General features: G+C 38.7%; 1 protein-coding gene across 2 annotated transcripts in view; it reads left to right on the top strand.

The window, feature by feature from the left end:
* Nucleotides 1-210: 210 nt before the first annotated feature.
* Nucleotides 211-21,081, top strand: part of ASB15 (ankyrin repeat and SOCS box containing 15) — a 58,480-nt gene continuing 37,609 nt past the window's right edge. Inside the window, exons 1-3 of one of the 2 annotated variants that reach the window (XM_086691150.1) lie at nucleotides 211-288; nucleotides 11,389-11,489; nucleotides 17,431-17,454. The gene's annotated coding sequence lies outside the window, so the exon portion shown is untranslated. The remainder of the gene's footprint in view (nucleotides 289-11,388; nucleotides 11,490-17,430; nucleotides 17,455-21,081) is intronic. The other variant, XM_086691149.1, reaches the window with a different exon arrangement.

The following is a 21,081-nucleotide window of genomic DNA, read 5'->3' as shown; positions in this document are numbered from 1 at the left end:
AACCATATTAAGATTGGGAAGAAATGACCTTATTTTTCAAAACAGTTAATGCTGAAATAATCACTGGAACCTAGATGAATTTCCATTTATGAGGTCACAAACTTTATTGCCCATCCCTCCAGATTCGAAGAATTTTCGTCATTGTGGGTATGTTCTAGAATGTAGAATTATGTGATTATAAAAGATGCATGTGTTTTCATTTGTTGTAGCTTTGGGAGTTCAGAATTCTGCCATAGTGTATTTGCTGAGTACACAACAGCTAGACAGACCTAGCTGATCCTGCCTAAGGTACTGCATAGCTAACCATTTCTATGTGGTGGGAAAACATGTAGGTTTTCTAAACCAATCCCTTTGCAGAGGTGCAAGTCTATGTATGGAGGGGGCTTGGCAGTGATGTCCTATGGCTGCTGACAGTAGAATTAGCTACAAAGAGAAATCAACCTTGGCATCTGTGATATCAGAAAGGGATTTGGGAATACCTTAATGTGAGTAGCAAGGACATCATATGTAACTGGAAGAGTTAGGACCTCCTACACTGCTTCTTAATGACACAGGCTCTTCTGTGAATAGCTAGATCTTACCAAAGTTAGGTAGTGAAAATGTTTCCTAGAATCTAGAGCTCTGGAGCTATGTTCCCCATCCAGTTCCTTGAAGGAAACATGAAATCAAACAGATGAAAAGGAAGAAAGCATTTCAATTGTCAGGGCACAAGGGACTCATTCCTAATAATCTAGAGGGGATAAGTACTACCTTGCCTGTTTTACTCTTAGTTTTCATAACGTGGGAGCACACGTGAAAATAATCTCCCCTCAGGGAGTATTCTTTCCTATTCCAAACTTGGCAAGAAAGAAAATGATTTTTTTTCCAAATTAATTCTTAGAACAGATCAACATATTAAAATTCTAATAGTTTGGATATGATCCATCTCTTGTGCTTCTGTTCACATCAGGCATATTCAGAAGAATTTGGATCTTTTCCAGTCTTTTCTATCTATGCTATGGATATTTCCAAAAAGTGTCTTGTTTTCTATATGGTGGTTTTTAGAACCTCATTCTAAATCAAGCTATACCTTAGATAGAAGCCATTACCAAGTTTTATCTTAGTGGCTATCAGCTTCCATGTATGAGTTACTTACTGTGTGAAAATGGGCATATCCAATACTGCCACCCAGATTTGGAATAAGTTTAATATTGAGGTTTAAAAACAGGTATCCTTTTTGAAAAATAGAACCTATGGAAGAATTGAATAATAAAGATTTCTAGCCACCTCATCCCTGCCAACAGGGAGCATCTCTGGCACCACTTCTGTGTACCAAATGCTGCTGCTCTCCATTTCAAAGCAAACAAGAAAGAAGTGCTGAAAGTCAGGAATTTTTTTAAGCAGATGGAAACTATTTTATGAGATTAAAATAAATAAGGATTTATTAACATAAATGGTAATAATAATACATTAATAAGATGGTACTAAAACAACAATTATTTTTAAGTGAATACCTTAACAGGATTAAGAAATAAAATAAAATTAAGTATAATAAAAAAGTTGAAACTGGTGAAAAGATATCATAAATGTAGATACTGTATTTTTAATTAGTCTCATTAATGTAAAATCACAAATCAAGTGAAATAAACAAGATAAAAGAGGGCAAAAACAATAGTTAAAGTAGAGTTGAGGCTCTGGAAATGTGAGATAAAGAATATGATCATTTTTGAAAACTGGATAAATAACAGAACAACTAAAATAATCATTCATTAAATAAATGTATACTGTGGCTTATTTTATGTCATAAACTACAATAGTTAATAAGGATCTGTCAGTGAACCAGGAAGACAGGTTTCAACCATCAAGGAGCTTTGTTCTGGTGGCTGGACACACAGTAGATAAGTCAATAAATTAAACTACCAAATGCGATGATTTTTCCAAAGGAAATGAACAGTGTGCTATGAGAGATGGGGATCTAGTTAAGAGTGCATGAAACTTTTTCTGTGACAGTGACATTTATTCTGAGACATGAAGGGAGGATGCAGTCATACAAAAACTAGCTAAAGAGTTCAGCAGAGACAATAGTAAGGGTGAAAGTATGAGCAGAAGAATGCTGTGATGGGTGTGTGGCTGGGGTGGAAGGGTGAATACGAGGGTGGCAGGGACCCTTGTGAAAGGATCGTGCAATGTGAATGGCTTAAATATGGGTGGTGTGGTCTGACTTGCATTTTTAGAGATTTTTACTTTTAAGTAATTTATACATCAAATACAGAGCTCAAACAAGCAACCTCAAGATCAAGAGTTGCATGCTCCACTGACAGAGCCAGTCAGGTGCCCCAGTCTGACTTGCACTTCTAAAAAGCTACTCAACAAGAGTCGTGGGCCAGGTGAATTCTATCAGGCATTTATAGAAGAGTTACTACCTATTCTTCTCAAAGTGTTCTAAAAATAGAAATGGAGGAAAACTTCCAAATTCATTCAATAATGCCAGCATTACCTTGATTTCAAAACCAGACAAAGACCCCACTAAAAAGGAGAATTACAGGCCAATATCCCTGATGAATATGGATGCAAAAATTCTCAACAAGATCCTGACAAATTGAATTCAACAGTACACTGAAAGAATTATTCATCGTGATCAAGTAGGACTTATTCCTGGGCTGCAGGGCTGGCTCAGTATTACAAATCAATCCACGTGATATACCACATTAATAAGAGAAAGGATAAGAACCCAGACTTCAAGCTGTATTACAAAGCTGTAATCATCAAGACAGTATGGTACTGGCACAAAAACAGACACTCAGATCAATGGAACAGAATAGAGAACCCAGAAATGGACCCACAAATGTATGGCCAACTAATCTTTGACAAAACAGGAAAGACTATTCAATGGAATGAAGACAGTCTCTTCAGCTAGGAAAACTGGATAGCGACATGCAGATGTATGAACCTGGACCACTTTCTTACACCATACACAAAAATAAATTCAAAATGGATGAAAGACCTAAATGTAAGACAGGAAGAAAGAAAATCCTTAACGAGAAAGCAGGCAAAAACTTCTTTGACCTTGGCCGCAGCAACTTCTTACTCAACACGTCTCCAGAAGTAAGGGAAACAAAAGCAAAAATGAACTACTGGGACCTCATCAAAATAAAAAGCTTCTGCACAGCGAAGGAAACAATCAGCAAAACTAAAAGGCAACCGACAGAATGGGAGAAGATATTTGCAAATGACATATCAGATAAAGGGTTATATCCAAAATCTATAAAGGACTTATCAAACTCAACACCCAAAAAAACCCAAATAATCCAGTGAGGAAGCGGGCAAAAGACATGAATAGACACTTCTCCAAAGAAGACATCCAGATGGCCAACCGACACATGAAAAGCTGCTCAACTTAACTCATCATCTGGGAAATACAAGTCAAAACCACAATGAGATACCACCTCACACCTTTCAGAATGGCTAATATTAACAACTCAAGCAACAACAGATGTCGGTGAGGATGCAGAGAAAGAGGATCTCTTTTGTACTGCTGGTGGAAATGCAAACTGGTACAGCCACTCTGGAAAAAAGTATGAAGTTTCCTCAAAAATTTAAAAATACAACTACACTACGGCCCAGCAATTACATTACTAGGTATTTATCCAAGGGATACAGGTATGCTGTTTCAAAGGGGCACATGCACACCAATGTTTATAGCAGTACTATCAACAATAGCCAAATTATGGAAACAGCCCAAATGTCCATTGATGGATAAATGGATAAAGAAGATGTGGTATCTATATCCATATCTATATCTATATCTACATCTATATCTATATCTATATCTATCTATATCTACAGATATAGATATGTGTGTGTATATATATATGTGTGTGTGTGTGTGTGTGTGTATATATATATATACACACACACACACACACACACAATGGAGTATTACTCAGCAATAAAAAATAATGAAATCTTGCCATTTGCAGCTACGTGGATGGAACTAGAGGGTATTATGCTAAGCAAAATGAGTCAGTCAGAGAAAGACAAATATCATATGACTTCACTCATATGAGGACTTTAAGATACAAAACAGATGAATATAAGGGAAGAGAAGCAAAAATAATATAAAAACAGGGATGGGGATAAAACATAAGAGACTCTTGAATATGGAGAACAAACAGAGGGTTACTGGAGGGGTTGTGGGCTAAATGGGTAAGGGGCATTAAGGAATCTACTCCTGAAATCATTGTTGCACTATATGCTAACTTGGATGTAAATTAAAGAAATAAATTAAATGAAAAATTTTTAAAAAGGACAAGAACCATATGATCCTGTCAATAGATGCATAAAAGCATTTGACAAAATATAGCATCTATTTTTTATAAAAACTCTCAACAAAATATGGATAGATGGAACATACCTCAACATCATAAAGGCCATATATGAAAGACCCACAGCTAATATCATCCCAAATGGGGAAAAACTGAGGGACTTTTCCCTATAGTCAGGAACAAGACAAGGAAGTCCACTGTCACCATTACTATTTAACATAGTACTGGAAGTCTTAGCCTCAGCAATCAGACAACAAAAAGAAATAAAGGGCATACAAATTGGCCAGGAAGAAGTAAAATTTTCTCTATTTGCATATGGCAAAATATTCTATGTTGGAAACCTGAAAGACTTCACACACACACACACAAAAGCCAGAACTGATACATGAATTCAGCAAAGTTGCAGGATGTAAAATCAATGTGTAGAAATTGGTTGCATTTTTATACACCAACAAAGAAGCAGCAGAAAAAAAAAAATCAAGGAATTGATCCCATTTGCAATTGCAAATACAATTTATTCCTAGATACCTAGAAATAAACCTAACTAAAGAGGCCAAGTCTCTGTACTCTGAAAACTATAGGACACTTAATGAAAGAAACTAAAGAGGACACAAAGAAATGGAAAATCATTTCATGCTCAAGGATTGGAAGAACAAGCATTGTTAAAATGTCTCTACTACCTAAAGCAATGTACACATTTATTTATTTTTTTTATTTTTTTTTTAACGTTTTATTTATTTTTGAGACAGGGAGAGACAGAGCATGAACAGGGGAGGGTCAGAGAGAGGGAGACACAGAATCCGAAACAGGCTCCAGGCTCTGAGCCGTCAGCACAGAGCCCGACGCGGGGCTCGAACTCACGGACCGTGAGATCATGACCTGAGCCGAAGTCAGCTGCTTAACCGACTGAGCCACCCAGGCGCCCCAAGCAATGTACACATTTAATGCAATCCCTACCCAAATACCATCAGCATTTTTCAGAGCTAGAACAAAGAATCCTAAAATTTGTATGGAACCACAAAAGACCCCAAATAGCCAAAGCAACCTTGAAAAAGAAAACAACTGGAGGCATCATGATTCCAGATTTCAAGCTATGTTACAAAGCTGTAGTCATCAAGACAGTATGGCACTGGCACAAGAACAGACACATGGATCAATGGAACAGAATAGAAAACCCAGAAATGGACATGCACCTATATGGTCAACTAATCTTCAACAAAGCAGGAAAGAACATCCAAAAGAAAAAGTCTCTTCAACAAATGGTGTTGGGAAAACTAGACAACAGCATGCAGAAGAATGAAACTGGACCACCTTCTTTCACCATACTCTAAAGTAAATTCAAAATGGATGAAAGACCTAAATGTGAGACAGGAAACCATCAAAATCCTAGAGCAGAACACAGGCAGCAACGTCTTTGACCTCAGCCAGAGCAACTTCTTACTAGACACATCGCTGGAGGCAAGGGAAACAAAAGCATAAATAAACTATAGGGACCTCATCAAGATAAAAAGCTTCTGCTCAGCAAAGGAAACAATCAATGAAACAAAAAGGCAGCCTATGGAAAAAGATAAGATATTTGCAAATGACATATCTGATAAAGGGTTAATGTCCAAAATCTATAAAGATTTATCAAACTCAATGCCCAAAAAACAAATAATCCAGTTAAGAAATGGGCAGAAGGGGTGAATAGACACATTTCCAAAGAAGACATCCATTTGGCTAACAGACATATGAAAGGATGCTCAACATCACTCATCATCAGGGAAATACAAATCAAAACCATGATGAGATGCTACCTCACACCTCTCAGGATGGCTAAAATTAACAACACAAGAAACAACAGGGGTTGGTAAGGATGCAGAGTAAGTGAACCCTCTTGCACTGCCGGTGGGAATGCAAACTGGTGCAGCCACTCTGGAGAATAGTATGGAGATTCTTCAAAAAACTAAAAATAGGGGCACCTGGGTGGCTCAATTCGTTAAGCTTCTGACTCTTGATTTTGGCTCAGGTCATGATCTCACAATTTGTGAGATCAAGCCGTGCATCAGGCTCTGTACTGACGGTGTGGAGTCTACTTGGGACTCTCTCTCTCCCACTCTCTGCCCCTCCCCTGCTCACATGTGTGCATGCTCTCTCTCTCTCTCAAAATAAACAAATAAACTTTAAAAATAAATAAATAAAAGTATGTAATGAAAGAATAAATGTAAAGAGATGCTTACAGAAGGGACTGACAGGAGGGAAATGGACATGAACAACTAAAGTAATGACACAGAATTGGGAGGGGCCTCCAAAAATTCTGATTAAAACTATAGAAGTTATTATAAAGATATCATAGTGGAATTTTTAGAAATGTCTTTTAGTTTACAAATTTCAGAACTTGCTTTAAATATTCTGTTAGGGTCCTGCATGTGAATCCATATGGTTTGAAAAGCTGAGTAAATAATGGCGGACACTTTTAATCAAAACTTCATGGTCCACTTAGCTTTAATTCCCAAGAACTCCATTATTTGCAATATATAATATTATGCAATTTATAATATGTAATATAAAATGTAGTGAAAAATAGTCTCAGGGATCTTCTCATTCATTCAAGCAACTTACCTCTCTCCAGTACAATGTAATTCTGTAATGTCAGAGGTATTAGAAAATATCCCAAACTGCCTCTTTGTTTTCCATAGAAGTCCAGTTAAGATGACTTCATAAGCCATGCAGTGATTCTCCAGCAGGTGGTGATAAAGAGACAGATGTAAATGGCAGTCCTGGCAACCTTATACCATTGAGGGAATGCAGAAATTTTTTTCTTAAAGATTTTCTGGAAATTTCACTTTGTAAGAAACATAATAAGCAGTACAACATAAAGGAATTTGGTCTAAAATACCTCAGATAAAGACAGCAAGAAAAAAAAAAATCTAGTCCAGGAATGGTTAGGACCCCAAAGAGCCAATCAGCCACTTAAAAAGTCATTACTGAAAACGGTAAATAGCAGGATAAGAAAGTCTTGATTATATGGCTTTATATGACATTAGAGTGCTATTGTATGCATTTTTAATAGTTGGAGAATGTATGAGATTGACTTAAGGGGCAGTAGAAGGAAGGAAAGAAGGAAGGAAGGAAGGAAGGAAGGAAGGAAGGAAGGAAGGAAGGAAGGAAGGAAGGGAGGAGGATAGTCAATATGTCGCTGTTAGCGCCTAGGGGAACGAAGGTAGCAGGTTAAAGGAACAGGTTGAGGAAAGGTGGATACTATTACTAAAAATCCATCGCTTCTCGGCCTTTTGGCTAAGATCAAGTGTATTACTAAAAATCCAGATGAACAGGGGCGCCTGGGTGGCGCAGTCGGTTAAGCGCCCGACTTCAGCCAGGTCACGATCTCGCGGTCCGTGAGTTCGAGCCCCGCGTCGGGCTCTGGGCTGATGGCTCAGAGTCTGGAGCCTGTTTCCGATTCTGTGTCTCCCTCTCTCTGCCCCTCCCCCATTCATGCTCCGTCTCTCTCTGTCCCAAAAATAAATAAAACGTTGAAAAAAAAAATTTAAAAAAAAAATCCAGATGAACAAGAAATGGAACCAGCACACCCACAGTAACTCGGGGCCAGTGAACAAGGTGGAAAAGGTAAGCTAAATGGAATTCACATCATAACCTAAAAGCACAGTGTAGCTGTGATGGTTGGAGAGGACATGGTGGGGAGACTCTCGAAAAAACTGATAGGCAAGCACATTAAATATAATTGATTTCTCTGTTTAATTACAAGAAAGAGGACGCAGAAGAGAATAGGAGTGTGATGGAAATGTCTTACTGTGGTAACTTGGACAATTCGAAATTAGAAGCAAATAATGATTGCTGTTATGTTTTTGTCTAAGAAAAACTGCATTCTGAGAAGATAGGATTAAATCCTTGTCAACAATACAGGAAACTGGTAACTACTGCCATTGTCGTGGGCAGTAGTGCTTTTCTTCAGACCACCTCACCACGCTCACAAATCTCAGACTGTGCCTTCCAAGAGACCTATAGGGGCTACCGTTGGCATACTGCACTAGTCAACAATCATGTATTGCCTTCTGGACTGGCCTTTATTTCTGGGAGATTCTAGGCATGAGCAAGGGAAGCTGAATAGAGTAAGAAACTGACCTCCTATGTCCTCACTTAACTCCAGCAGGTACACATGCTCACCTCTACTCCAAGGCTTGATCCCACCCACCTTGACAGATTAAGGTCTGAGCAGATATTAGTTCTGCAAGAGACACAATGCAAGGGAGATACCGAGTAATTTCTCCCTTCCTATTCTTAATTTGGAAGAGTCAACTGGGTTTAAATATCTTTACATTTTTAGCCCTCCCCATTTCCCATACACACTAGCATTTGTATATTCCTTTTTCTCATGGGTATATCTCTCCCCTGTGGTCTTTTCTTCCAAATCATTATGAAGTGAAAAGGACTCCAGGCAAGAATATTCTTTGCCATTTCCCAGCTTTATGGGAAGTTCAGGCAGGTGCTTCAGCTTCTCTGGATCTTGGCCAATATCTCCATCTGTGAAGCTCACAATGGTTGAATTAGGTCGTCATTTCCTGACGGGTGGTTCACGAACCCCTGGCTGTTCAAGACTGTATTCCAGGGCACTCAGTTCAATACAAGTTGAAATGGTATTTGCTTTGATTTATATTTTTAAGTAGTAAATAAAAATCTTTAAAATGTCCTAGTAATGGGACACCTGGGTGGCTTAGTCAGTTAAGCATTCAATTCCTGATTTTGGCTCAAGTCATAATCTCACAGTTCATGAGATCAGGCCCCATGTGGAGCTCCGTGCTGAGGTTGTACAGCCTGCTGGGGATTCTCTGTCGCCGCCCCCCACCCCCTGCCCCTGCCTCTGTCTTCCCCAGTGCACACTCTCTTTCTCAAAATAAATAAACATTAAAAAAATCCTATTAAAACAAGAATATTCGAAAGCCTCCAACTACACAGCAGATGAATATGTGCTGTGCTTAGTGGGAGTCAGATGAGACTGGGAGTCTCACCTGCACACAGAAAGCTTTGGCAGTTTTGACTGTTATTTAGAATTAAGTTGTTTTTGATTTTGGTCAGGATATTGACGTTTATGTAGTCAGGGTACTGAATATTTCCTTACCATAAGGATCTCTCATGTTGCCATTTTTTTTAAGTGTATTTATTTTGAGAGAGAGAGAGAGACAGAACACAAGTGGGGTAGGGGCAAAGAGAAAGGGACAGAGAGTTCCAAGCAGGCTCCACACTGCCAGCATAGACCCCAACTCGGGACTCAAACTCATAAACTGTGAGATCATGACCTGAGCCGAGATCAAGAGTGGGGCTTTTAACCAGCTGAGCCACCCAGGCACCCCTCATGTTGCCATTTTATAGCTACTCCACTTCCCTCTCATTCACTCCCCTTCATCCCTGCCAATACCAGCCTGTTCTCCATCTCAAGAATGTTCTATAAATGAAATCATACAGTATGTAACCATTTGGGATTCACTGTTTTCACTCAGGATAATTCTCTGGAGTTGCAACCAGACTGTTAGATGTATCAACAGTTCATTCCTTTTTATTGCTGAGTAATGTTCCATGGTATGAATGTCCACTTTGTTTAACCACTCACCTGTTGTTTTCACTTTGGGGCTATTACAAAGCTGCTGTGAACAGTTATGGTCAGATTTTTGAGTTAACATAAGTTTTCATTTCTCTGGTATAACTACCCAGGAGTGCAATTGCTGGGTCTATTGTAATTTCATGTGTAAGTTTTTAAGAAACTATCAAACTGTTTTCCAGAGTGGCTGTATCATTTTACGTTTGTACCAGCAACGCAGGAATGATCCAGTGTTCCACATCCTTGCCAGCATTTAGTGTTGTCACTATTTTTTGTTTCTAATTTTAGTTATTCTGACTGGTGTATGGTGATGTCTCATGGTGCCTATAATTTCCATTTCCCCAATGGCTTATTGATGTTGAACATCTTTCCGTGTGTTTATTTGCCCTTTGTATAGGGCCTTCTCACCAAAAATAAATAGAGGTAACTATGTGAGGTGATGGGCAATAGCTGTATTAATTAACTTGACTGCAGTAATCATTTCACAATATGTACATATACCAAATCATCACATTGTACTCTTTAAATATATCCAATTTTGTCAATTATACTTCAAAAAAAATGAGCAAACTAAAACATTAGCAGTACACCACTAAATTTAGAAATAGTTTTGTTTCTGCTTCCTTTTTGCTAATTTTGAGAGCAGAAAACATGATTTTTACTTCTTATATTTTCCCACAGCACTTTCTACAGAGCTAGTCATAAAAAGTAGGCATACCTAACAAGTACACATGAATCAATTGATAGATTGTGAAAGCACTGAGGGAGTCATCAGAAATCATAAGTGATGGAAGAAGCTTGGATTTGAAAATCATAAAATGTTCTCTTTCTTTTTTACCATCAATATTCTGGTTTTAGCTTCAATATTTCAGACTTAAAGATCACTGAAGGAAAACATTCAACAGCGCTCTGAAGATGTGTTCAGGAGGTTATGCATAAGCTATTCTCTGTTCTTCACATGGATATTTTCATCTTTGAACCTAAATGGCCTGAGGCTGCACTATTTAATTTTTATTTGTTTTTTTAGTGATCTTTATTTACTCTAGAAGTTCATTCTTTTAAAAAAATTTTTTTAATGTTTACTTATTTTTGAGAGAGAGACAGACAGTGAGCAGGGGAGGGGCAGAGAGAGAGAGGGAGACACAGAATCCGAAGGAGGCTCCAGGCTCTGAGCTGTCAGCACAGAGCCTGATGCAGGGCTGAAACCCACGAACTGTGAGATCATGACCTGAGCCAATGTTGGACGCTTAACCGACTGAGCCACCCAGGCGCCCCACTAGCAATTCATTCTTAAAGCTAGGCAGTTAATTCCTTAACCTGCTGTATTTTGTTCAAAAGATCTTGTAACAAATAATATTTTTTCTTGAAGAATGGAGTCATGTCTTATCCAGTAACGGGCAGTTTGTACCATGTTTAAGTGTTTCCAGTTTCATCATCCTTCACAGTACTATTTTATTTTATTTTATTTTATTTTATATTTTTATATTTCAGTCTTGAAGACTTTATTGGATTCGCATCCTACTCCATTAACTCCCACCTCCCTTGGGCTCTTTCATGACACAAATGGGAGAAAAATGTGGATGGAGATAAAGGTAAGAATGAATGTGTGAAATTGATCCTTTTCCTTAACCAACAAGTTAGGCTCATTTACATGTAATGATACAACACATATATTTGCTCTGATTTTTGTAGTTTTTAAAAATATCTTTTCCTATACAGTAAGCTTTATTTTTTTATGTGGTCTTCATATATTTAGAAAGGCTTATTTTTTTTTTATTCACTGGTTGACTTTATATTTGTGATATTGTGTAATTTTCTTGGTTACCAATTTTTTAACAGTTCCTGTTAGTTTCCTGCTAGGAAAACATTGATAAAATAGTCATGTTCAGACCTCTGTGACTAATATTTTGAACTTCAATGTATGGCTTTAATATATCCTTATTAAATTCCATCGTTGGATTTTCCCCATTTATCTAGCATTTTGAGATAATTTTATATTTTGATAAAAGCATGAACATTTGTGTTCTATGTTATTTCCGGAGATGTGTTTCACTATTATTTTGATACTGAGAAGCACTGTCACCCTTCTAGAACCAAGCACTATGTTTTACATCAACTAATTCCAGAAATGACCTGGTTTCCCTTAACAGCTTGTAGAAAACTCAAGGCCCAATATTTTGTTCATTTAATACAGGCAGACCCATCACAATGATATACACTTTTATTTTAGCTCCACTTTTTTATTCAGATCCATTTTAATTCATGCAATTTTATCATATTCTATTTATCATTGTAAATCACCTATAATTCTTTCTGCAATAATGTTCTTCTTCCCAGCTTTTGAAAACCCCCAAATCTGATGCTCATAGAAATTAACTCAAAATGTTAATAAACACATGGAACTTCTTGAACAATACAGTTAAACACATCAAGCTTTTATTAAGATTTTCTTTGGTAAGGCGCCTGGGTGGCTCAGTCTGTTCAGTGTCCGACTTCAGCTCAGGTCATGATCTCACAACTTGTGAGTTTGAGCCCCGCATCGCATCGGGCTCTGTGCTGACAGCTCAGAGCCTGGACCCTGTTTTGGATTCTGTGTCTCCCTCTCTCTCTGCTCCTCCCCCGCTCGCACTCTGTTTCTCTCTCAAAAATAAACATTAAACAACAACAAAAAGTTATCTCTATATTTTTAGTTCTCATTCATTCATTCAGTCATTCATTCCTGCATGTAAGTTCAGTTAATTTGAGGTTTTAGTTTTCCTGACATAATTATCACCAGTCTTTATATTTATCTGCCTCATAGGGACCTTGGCCATCTTTGGTATAAGCCCTTTTAATATTAGAGCTCAAGAGAGTTTGCTATGAACTACAGAAATTTCATTCAATGCCTCACCCTTCCCTTTCTCAGTGAAGCCTGTGTGTGCATCGTTAGAACTTTCTTTCCATCCTATGGTCCAACCTCCCTCTTGTAGATATTCAGGCAACTGGGCCATTGCCATCAGTAAACTTTATGAAGTCTTATTTCTCCTATTTCCTATCCAGTTTTGTTTTTCTTAATACAAATCTGTGATAACACAATTTACATACAAGATATTTTACATGCAAAGGTAAGAAACAAGAAACAGTATTAATAGTGTCATCCAATATACAAAAATGTGGGTCATATTTATTTTGCCAATTATATTTGAATACATTGGTTCCATTGTAACATGTTTTCCTTAATAATTTCAAACCTTAATTGGGAAAAAAATCTTAGATAAAAAAATCTTGTTAGTTAGAATTAAAGAAGAAGTATCTTTATTTTTTAAAAGGATATTGTTAAATTTCTACATTGCTATAGACTCACTGCAGAGATTATAATAGCTATATAATCTGAAGTGTTTTGTTATTGCCAATGCACTTTCATGCAAAATAAATTCTCTATAAATATTCTCAGAAATATTCTGAATGGCTTTTCTACTTCTTTGCTTCTACTTACTTTTTGTTTAAGTTTAGCCTGAGGGCCTAATAGATAATCATAGCCAAAGTGAAAGTTAAAAATTAACTCTGAACTAGTTTGTCACCTGCCTCTACCAAGGGATTTGCAAAGTTATAACTTGTTCAGCTCCTGGGAGCTGAGTTAATTATGGCAAATCACACTAATTAAATTATTCACTAGGTCTTGAGGAAAAACAATCTATTACATTGTAGAATGCATTGTGGATTTGCCTTAAGACTCCCAGCTCGTCGTTCCCTGTGTCAGGAAATGCCTATTTAGACATTTAGTTTAAGTGAGAACAGTATGGTGAAGTTGAAGATTTGATGTTCTTTAGGCCCCCCGGGGCTTTTAATTCAATTCCCATTTGTTGCACACTTGCTATGAGCAAATCCTACGTGTTACACCCTGTGTCCTCAGAGGTTACAGATAAAAACCTGATGTAAGAAACGTACATATAGAATTATAGTACAAGGCAAACAAAAAATATATATAACTGGAAAATAAGGAAGAAAATGAGATGGACTCTGACAAAGCTTCATAGAGGCAGAGAAGGAAGATTAAAGTCGAGTTTTAAAGGGGCAAAACTTATACACGCAAAGATGGGAATGCAACAAAGGGCACTTGAAATAGGCGACAGGGTGACTAAGACACAGAGGGAAGAATGTGCGTAGCCCTTTCAGGGAGCACACAAGTTAAGCTAAGGTAGCAGGTGAAGTCTTGAGCTGCGTGGCAACCCTCGGTTCTCTTAACACAGCGCTCGATGCGTTGTTTAGCTGCTCGTTCAGTTGCTTGAATCATGGAGCACAGCAATCATTCAGGAAAACTTGCCAGGCACTGGGCAGCTCTGAGCTTGCCTCTGGGCAGGAGCTAGTCTGTAGTGAGAAGACACTGCTCTACATTTCTTGCTCCAGGATGGGTATGGAGACAGCGATCCGACCTGTAAGGACCTGTGCATACACGCATGCGCGCGCGACACACGCACGCACGCACGCATGCACGCACTTTTGTGAGGTCTTCCAGACTAGGGGCAAGTCTGTCTGGGTTAAAATCCTAGCTCTGCCCCTTACTAGTTGTGCAAACTTGGGCAATCTATTTCACCCTTCCTAAGGCTTACTTCCTCCTTGAGAAAGGACCATGATAACATAACACCTACTTTGCAGGAATGATGTGAGGATTAAATGTGAATTAATGCACATACATTAACCAGGATTGCATTATACAGCACCTTTGTGCAATTTAGAAAATTTTAATCCTCTCTCCAGACCTCTCCACAACCTTTTGCCAGGGCGCTCAGATCAATGAGTGGAGATGAAGACATTTTCAGTCCCTTGCTGCCTTCATACAAGCAGCCCTCTGCAAGGTGCACCTGCACAACTGTACACAGAAATCCTGGAGAAAGGACTTAGCATAATGCTTTGCTATAACAAGATTTCAGTAAACATGGGACATCATTATAATTATTAGGCGGCAAACCACTGCAAAACACAGTGTTGAGGCTCCGTTGGAGACTACCTGGTTAAGCCGGTTATGAAAAGAGACTGCTGTATTCACAATCCACCCCTAAGTCTTAGGAAAGCGTTCAAAATACAGAATTGGAAAGCGTAGCAATAGGCCTCCATTCCTGTGTGACTCTCCTCCCACTAGATGGTGCTGTCTTTCAATGCAGGCTCAGCTTCCGCTTGTTTTGGTGGAACTGATCTCAGTTTAGAGATGGCCTTTATTTACCAGTAACTCAATCGATAGCCAGGTGGTGTTTGTCCCCCACAGGCTTCCTTCAGCTCTTGGTGGAGGAGGAGGTGTTACTTCTGTCTCAGAGCATCCGTGTTCCACAATGTACTTAAACACTGCTCCAAGGAAATGACTCTCCCTGGATGGTAGAAAGCTTCAGGAGAGCTGTGAGAGGCTATGAACTTCCTGACTCATTGAATTCACAACCAGAATGGCATCAATAAGTAATTTACCACATAACAGCCTCACTTTACCGTTTGACCACCCCTGCTTGTGATAGTGAGAGTGGAGGCAGGACTTGATCATCCAACTGTGTGGTTATAAAAAGTTATTCTCCAGACACGTGAGCTGCAAGCCAGGGGAGGAGGATTCTGCCCAACTTGAGTCCCAAGGCTGTATTTTCGTTATTTCTATCTTCCTCTTATTTTCATTTTTCTCATTCTAAGGAATTTGTGAACTTCACTACCCAAAACATAGATTTCTGAGAAGTCCTTCAGTTGAAGTGTTTATATCACACTATGAGGATAAACTGCTACTTAAGGGGACAGGGCACTGCTGTTCCTCCACACCCATTCGTGAACAGCACACCTCCTACTAAATTTGGAACAAAATCTACATCTCAGTTTTAATGGTAAAATATCTGCAAAACGAGAAGAGGGAAGAGAAATCATTGAATCAGATCGTGACTTTTTGCTGCCTAAAATGCTCCCGTGGCTGCTTCTTGCCTCTCGCAATGGTTCTCAGACTTGGGACACTTGGACAAACTCATTCCACAGCATTTGAAGGCATGGCTTTTCAGAAGGGAGGATACGTGAGATGAAAGGTGGGCTGTATTACAGTATCCAAGGAGGCCATGTTCAAACGTTCAGTCTATACACACAGCCTTGGAGATTCTGGTGAATAATACCACACACCCCATTTAAAGGCAGGGAGTAAGTCCTTTGTTAACTCCACTGCCCTAGAGGAAGAAATAAAATAAAACCATAATTTACCGGGGCGCCAGGGTGGCTCAGCTGGTTAAGCAACTGGATCTGGATTTCAGCTCCATTCATGATCTCACAGTTCATGAGATCTGACAGCACGGAGCCTGCTTGGGGCTCTCTCTGTCTCCTCTCTGTGTCTCAAAATAAATAAACTTTTAAAAAGTTTTTTTTTTTTCAACGTTTATTTATTTTTGGGACAGAGAGAGACAGAGCATGAACGGGGGAGGGGCAGAGAGAGAGGGAGACACAGAATCGGAAACAGGCTCCAGGCTCTGAGCCATCAGCCCAGAACCTGACGCGGGGCTCGAACTCACGGACCGCGAGATCGTGACCTGGCTGAAGTCGGGCGCTTAACCGACTGCGCCACCCAGGCGCCCCAAAAAGTTTTTTTAATTAAAAAAAAAAAAACATAATTTACCTAGTGTTCTCCATAGTCTGACTCCTGCCAAAAATCTCCAGCTCATTTACTGCTGGCTCCTCAGTGCATTCTATGACCAACTAAGGGAAGTGTTCATCCTTCCTCCCACTATGCCATTTTCCTTCAGAGTTTTGTGCATTTTCTCTGCCTGGGATGCCTGTCTTTTTTTAGATTACCCAAAAAACAAACAAACAAACAAAAATCCTTCTCATCCTCAGCTCCAGCCTTTATTTTCTCTGTGGCACTTTCTTTCTCCCCTCATGAAAACTAAATATCACCTTCTTTTGGCCATCTCTTCATCTCCTCCATCAATTGAGAGTAAGAACTGCCTTGTTGGATATGATCACTGTACCTGGCACATAGCGAATAAATCCATGCCTAGTGAATAAACGAATGCAGTACTATTCAAAGGAAACACATTGCATTTGGGTTGGTCGGTAACGGTAGTGTAGGATGGTGAAATAAACCAGTGCAAATCTTACTTAAGGGTTAACTTATTAGCCTGTTTTAAAATCTAAGTCAGATAGAAGGTGAAGGACTGGCCAACGTCACACACAGAAGTATCTTAGCAGAATCCGAAACCTTAAACGTAAGGAACGTTCAAGCTATAGAACGTAAAATGATAGTGTTATAGATTCTTTTTTTTTTTTTTAATTTTTTTTTCAACGTTTATTTATTTTTGGGACAGAGAGAGACAGAGCATGAATGGGGCAGGGGCAGAGAGAGAGGGAGACACAGAATTGGAAACAGGCTCCAGACTCTGAGCCATCAGCCCAGAGCCCGACGCGGGGCTCGAACTCACGGACCGCGAGATCGTGACCTGGCTGAAGTCGGACGCTTAACCGACTGCGCCACCCAGGCGCCCCGTGTTATAGATTCTTAAATGGGAAACAGCTTGTCTAATTCCAGACCTCATTTCAATATTCCAGCTGACACAGGGAAGATCCAGAGAGGTAAGAGACTGACTCATTTCAAAATGTCTTAGCCCTAAAAAAATAAAAATAAAAAAATAAATACATTCAAGGGAGCTATCATGGGGAGTGGACTCTGAGGAGACGCTGGAGGTGAGATGGCGTTGAATTGCAGCGAAATTCCAAATGGTTCCAGAAGTCCTCACCTGCAGTGTTCATCATGCTTGGGTCCTGCCCTCCACCTCACCCACTTGCTCATCCTGTGTTGGGTGATTTTCTAAGGAATTGGTAGAATTGTAAATTTCTACTTAAATGTCTATTTATGACATGGTTTTATTCTCAAGCAGTTGCTAGTATAAACTTTCAAAGAACTGGCTTTTATAAATCCACGTCTCTAATTCATAATATAAGTCTAACAAAATGAGCTGGGAGGGATTTTTCAGAGAGAAAAAGTATAGGAAAAGGAAGTCACATTCCCAGATATAGGGAGCTATGTATGCCTCCTACAATCCCCCAAACATAAGAACACTGTCTCTCTTCCTCATACTGAGAAGCAAGGCAGAGGGGAAGAGAGATGGGAAATCACAGAAAGGAAGCCTAGATGGTTACTGAGATGATTTTGGAATAGAAAGCAAACCTAAAGGTTGCTAAGTCCAATGGTCAATTTTTAGTTCTTATCTTACTTGACCTAGCAGCAGAATTTGATACAGTTGGTCAGTCACTCCCTCCTGCTGCAAATATTTTTCTTCCCTTGGCTTGCATTCTACCTTGAAGCTTCGGTTAACCCCAGGACTCATCCCTTGAATGTATTTATTTTTATATCTACTGGTATTCATTTGGTGAGCTCATCTAGCCTCATGGCTTTAAATATCACTAATTTATTTCTGCAGCTCAGTCTTCCCTCCTTCCCTGCCCACCCCCCCCCCCCCCACATACATGGACGCATACTTACCTGCCTACTTAACTTTTCCTCTTGGACTTTAATAGGTATTTCAAGTTTTACATGATCCAAACTGAGCTCCTATTCCTCCTTTTTAAACCTGCCCCTTCTGGAACCTTTTCAATCTTAGTTAATGGTAACTCTATATCCTTCCAGCTGCTTAGGTTCCATCCTGGTCTCCTCTCTCACAAACCCAACATCCAATTCAAGCCAATACTCAAACAGATAAAAATCCTACATGTTAACCCTACAGATAACAGATAACCTACATGTTAGAGGATAATATGTTTTATCTAGTCCTATATCTTGAACAGCATGTCTGGAAGAACATAACACTGCTCAGAAAGTACTTGTTGAATAAGGGAATCAATGATTTCGAGACTAAGAATATGAGTACGTGTTTTTAAAAAAGATATTTCCTTAAAATCAAAAGTTCGATATGTAAGAGCACAACGTTAAGAATTGGGAAGGAAAGAAATAGATCTTTGTTTGACAATGAATTTATTTTAGATCATCCATAAATATGGTTCCATAAATATGGTGACCTGTTAAAATCACCTGCACAGTATTTCTTTCCCCATGTTCAGGAATTACATCAGAGTATCTGGGGGAAGGGCACAGCCATGGGTATTTTCTAAAGCTCTGCAAGTGATTCCAGTGGGAGCCAAGCCTGAGAACCACTGCTGTATGGGAATCATTCTTAAAGTTAATGTTTACATACTAATTACTTGTTCTAAATGTTTCATACTGGAATCTCACTCTTTTTTCTTCCCTAACAAGCTAATCTATTATTTTTCATAAGGTTTTCAATCACTCAGCATGCTAGCACTATGTACAAAAAATAAAGGATGCAAGAAAATTAGCCTAAAATTATCAGGACAAATATAAGTATTCTGAAAGGCAGCTAAAATAAAAATACAAGAGGGTTAGCTTTCTATGTGCCAGAAATAACCCTTTCAAATACAATGAGGAAAAACAAATCTATTCACAAAGAAATAAAAATTACAAAATACTAAGGGATATTTAAGAAATAATCAAGACTTAAAAAAAACTATAGTGCTTTATACAAGTTTAAAAGAAATATTTTGAATCAATTGAAACATATTGTATTCCTGCATGGGGAGATTAAATATTTTAAACTTGTCAATTCTTCCCCAAAGAATCTAATCTTAGTGTATGCCCAGTCACAATCCCATCTTGACTAGATGATTTAAAAAGTCACCTGGGGCAACTGGGTGGCTCAGCTGGTTAAGCATCTGACTCTTGATTTTGGCTCAGGTCATGAGATTGAGCCCCCATTGGGCTTGGTGTGGAGCGTAGAGCCTGCTTGGGATTCTCTCACCCTCGCTCCCACTGCCCCTCCCCTGCTCACACTTTCTCTCTCACTCAAACAAACAAACAAACAAACAAACAAACAAACAAATTCACCTAAAGGATATTAAAAAGAAAAATGAGGAGTGATGACTTAGCCTCCCAAATATCACACCATTCTGTGCAGCTGTGATGATCCAAATAGTGTGGCCCCAGTGAAGGAATAAATGAGTATAGGAATGGGTTAGCATTTCCTTGTGTTTTTCAATTGCTGGGCTATAATTATCTCAACAAAGAACTCAAATAATCTATTGTACTTGAATTGTGTACCAAGTCCCTCTCTTAGAGATGCATTTTTTAAAATTAAATTTAGTGAAAAATAAACTGTTTAATCTTGTTAAGTGGTTAAAGAAACAATTTTGTTTTGAAACAGGAAGGGAAACTCCTCCTTATTCCTTAAATCCTAATTTAGGAAGCACTGCAATTAAGTCCCCAAACTGATCCATCACTTACGGGGATTCATATGTGACATAGTTGTTACCAACTATTGTCATGGTTACTTTCTTCACAAAGCTTACTACAATTTATTTTCTCACTTACTTAATATTTACTTCAACAACATAAAAATAAATTCCTTAAGGAGAAGGACCTGGTAAGTCATTAGTGGCCTGGAGAATGGTATATGCTCAATAAAATATTTGCCAAATACAGCCTTAGTGAGAATCTCATATTCATCTACTTCTCCTACCATTTCTGACTTTATAAGATGCTCCATAGCCTGTGAGTTGGTTCACTACTATATCTCGCCCGAAGTCCCCTCAAAAGTATCTGCTTACCCTGGAACTGAATGGTCTAGGATGGGAAATTACCCAAACATTCCACGCTGCATAGGAACATGTTAACAAACCTCAAAACTCAATTTGATTTTAATATTAAAAAAAACTTTTTAATGTTTATTTTTGAGACAGAGAGGGATAAAGAGAGGGAGCAGAGGAGGGACAGAGAGAGAGGGAGACACAGAACCTGAAGCAGGCTCCAGGCTCTGAGCTGTCAGCACAGAACCCAACACGGGGCTTGAACTCACAAACCATGAGATCACGACCTGAGCCCAAGTTGGATGCCTAACCGACTGAGCCACACAGGCGCTCCTGATTTTAATATTTTTGATACTACAGCACCTGTGAAAAAATGTGAAAAATTGCATTATTTGTATGGTAATTATATATTAGATCCTTAAATCAAGCCACAACTAAGCCAAATATTTAGTAGAAGTACCATTTTGGAAAATCCAGAGTATTCTGCCCCATTACTTACACTGTTCTATTAGAGATAAATTTAAACCTAGCAGAATAATCACATTTTTCTAGTTTCCTCAAAGAATCATTAAGCTTAATTTTTATATTGAAATTAAATTATTT

This window comes from Puma concolor, chromosome A2 (assembly GCF_028749965.1).
Source record: "Puma concolor isolate L17-30 chromosome A2, mPumCon1.1.hap2, whole genome shotgun sequence".
Lineage (NCBI taxonomy): Eukaryota > Metazoa > Chordata > Mammalia > Carnivora > Felidae > Puma > Puma concolor.
The sequence above is the reverse complement of the archived record's forward strand: the minus strand, read 5'-3'. Positions and strand labels throughout refer to the sequence as shown.